The sequence below is a fragment of the Lycium ferocissimum genome, chromosome 7 (genome assembly GCF_029784015.1).
Source record: "Lycium ferocissimum isolate CSIRO_LF1 chromosome 7, AGI_CSIRO_Lferr_CH_V1, whole genome shotgun sequence".
NCBI classification, from domain to species: Eukaryota; Viridiplantae; Streptophyta; class Magnoliopsida; order Solanales; family Solanaceae; genus Lycium; species Lycium ferocissimum.
The window spans coordinates 17,201,019-17,204,465 of NC_081348.1; positions in this window are offsets into that span (position 1 = coordinate 17,201,019).

Consider the following 3,447-nt stretch of genomic DNA (forward strand, 5'->3'; position numbering starts at 1 on the left):
TGGGGTTGGGGGAAATCTTATCACTTACAAGCACTAACATTTTCACCACAAGTATCAACACTAGGTGGAAACAAATTGATCTCACACGAAGAATCAACCTGGTCATCAAGAGGATTAATTTGTGTTGGAACACTCACCTCAATGACATTCTCAACAATCATTAAACATCTAAGCTTTCAACATGGTAAAGATTCATTTGCCCAACACAAGGAATAGATATCACTCTTTTTCAAGTCAATACACTCATTTATAATATTTGGAGTGTTAAGATAGGCTATTTTACCTTGAAGTTCACACAAAACATCTTCTTTACCTCGGGTTTCAATTTTGGAGCACATTTTCTTAATCGGAAAGCCTTCAACTGCCTCATGATTTTTCAAAGTTTAAAGCTCTTCATTTGGCTTGTCCGAGGATACTGATCATCATTAAGACAAATAGAGAAAAAAAAAGTTACATGAGTTAGAATAAGGTTGTGACAACCCTCTCACATCACTCCTCACAACCTATCCTTTTTTCACTCTAGAGTTGTCACTTTTCTCTCCCTTACTCCTCTCAATATTTTCTCTCTCAATTTTATGGGAGTTTGGACAATTGCCAAGAATTCCAAGGGAAGGATTAGGTGAACCCTTCACTTCAAGCTTCCATTTCGTTTCACAAGGAGTGGCCTTCTCTTCCTTCATTTATTGCTCATTGGTCAAGCGTTCAATGATTTTTTTGAAATTTCTTTGAATTTGTTCCCACCATTAAGGCTTGGGATCACTCACTCTAAGAAGTGGTTCACTTGCATTTGCTTCTTGCTTTCCACCCATTGGCCTTCTTGCCTATTCTAGCATACATAAGTAATCATCTTTCACTTGTAAAGGTGTCAAGGGCCGAAGAGTATGGCTTTGGTCTCCCAAGGTGATGGAATATTTGTTAGCTCTTCAACCTTCAAGGGCTTCCAGTAACAAGTGACAAGCTCTCATAGGTATAACATCGCAAAGTACTTCATCGTGGTACTTGCCCAATTTGGAACTTTACCCAAGCTTGGTTTGTAATCTTTGAGTCAACATATTCCTTTAATCTAAGGAGTCTATAGGGTTGGTAATGACCTATAGTTGGCAACTTCAGTTGTTCCACAATGGTAGAACTTACCACGTTAATGCAACTACTCTCATCAATGATCATGGGAACCAACACCACCTTCAATTTTTGCGCACTTCGCAATGAACAAGTTCTCTCTTTCTTTCATGAGTTGACCCATGCACATTTCATTACACTCATGATGCCCAACAAAATGATCACATTTGATCACAACACTCGAAGCCACCATCACACCAAGGTAACTCATTATTATCTTAGGCACCACGCCCAAGTACGCCTTGTTTCACATTCCCTTTATCAAGTCATACCCATATTGAGCATACGTCACATTTGCATTAGGATAATAAGCATGAGATATTGCGTTTCTTAGGGTAGGAAATATACACGCTCTTTTTCTTCTAGGATGTCTCCAACTTACTCCAACACACACACACTTATACCACTTGACTTGGGATAGGAAGTACCCGCAGACGTGCACATGAATATCCACTAGAATAGTCGTCGCGAAGTATCGTATTTCAAACTCGCTATCTTCGGGGATATATTCTCACCAAAGCACATAATCACAAGGTTCATGTTCATCACGACTTTCTATTTCGTGAGAATCTTCATCAAATGATTCATAAGGTATGTGTGAGAATGAGCTATATCTCATGTTGCCTCCACAACCATCGCGTGTAGCATGAGAACCTTCATAACTCTCATCTTCACCATAGGAATCTTCACAAGGTTGTTTTATTCCTTCATCTGTAATGACCCTTTTCGTCGTTACTGTGGCTTTCGAGAAATTCGCGACATTGACCCCCTTTAAAACACCTCCGGATCTCCACACTCTTGAATCGCTAACTTGGTCGGACCAATCGTGCGAGTTGCGTGTAAAATGTCGAATTTGGGCCCAGTTATCGCCGTAGCGGCCCGGATCGCCGCCCCGGTGCGGAACGCCATAGCGGCGGAACACCGAAGCGGAGATGCAATGTCTCTGAATGATCGTCACAGCGGTGAGAAACTGCTGAAGCGGTGACACCACAACGGCCATGGGACCGCCACGGCAGTTGTCGGGCAGTTATTTCCCTAGTTAAAACCCCATTTATTGACTTGACCTAGATTTTATTTTCCCAAGTCACAGTTGCCACTTGGAGATATTTTCAAATACTTGAGACCAAAATGTTGGGGAGGTAAGTTCCTTAAACCCCTCATCTCTTCTCCTTTAATTCCTCCTTTTCTTCTTACACCATTTGTGATTATGGCATAGCTTAAAATGAGGTTTCTTTCCTAAACCTTCTAATTTTCCTAAATGGGTTAAGTTGTTAGAGGGTAGTAATGGCTTATGAGAATTAATTGGGTAAGTTTGACCTAGATTAACCTTGTGTTCCATAAATAGGTGAGATTTACATAATCAAGAACCTTGGCCTATTAATTTAAGAATGTCGATTTTACCACTGGACCCGAATGCTTCAAGCTTTGCTTACGTAAATTGTCCATCATTCCTAGACCTCTCGGATCTACTGGGCTCCTACGAAGATGGAAGATGGAATCCAAGTAGATGTTCGCGCTCCTGTTCGGCCTCGAGGTAGGTTACGGCTTCCTTTTCGGTAGACTTCGGTTAGATTTACATATTCGTGTATTAGATGAAACGGAGAATGCATGTATAGGATTTTGGAGTTTGGGATTGATTCTTAGGATGGTACTGTTATGCGATTTGTGTGTTCGGGCTTGTGGCCTGTAGATTCCCTAGGTTTTTGTGTTGGTTTTTCCGAGAGTATTGGTGGACTTTATGTGTGACTTGGAAGGTTAGTTGTTCGGTACTTAGTTACTATGTCCCTTGGATGAGGAGTTCCCGTATGATTCACCTAACATGTCCTGTGTCATTTAATATTGAATCTTATTTGGTATTGCAATGGATAAAATGTACCAAGAACATGAAATGATTCTAGACTGGATGTTTAGCGGTGACCTTATGATTAGAAAGCGTATTTATCATATATTGATGTCGCTAGGCAGTAAAGGAATGAGGTGATATTGTTATGTGACCTGTCCATGTTGGCTAATTAGAGACTATTAATATATCCTGGCTATGATATTATGGTATCTTACTTGTTGACGTTTGATACGAGGCTAGTGTTCTATCGTGGCTTATTGTGTAGCCTTTTCATGATATTGTTGGTGTGCCATGCATGCTACTTGTGATATTGATTTGATTATTGACATTGAACTCATACATTTTAAGCATTTTCATCCTTCATGACATCTTTTGTTGATACATTGATGATACTTGAGGAGACACGTAATGAGCTAGGCTCAGTTGGATGAGAGTGACGTGAGGACCGATATCCGATGGTTGTCTCGGAATCGAGGTTGTGCGTA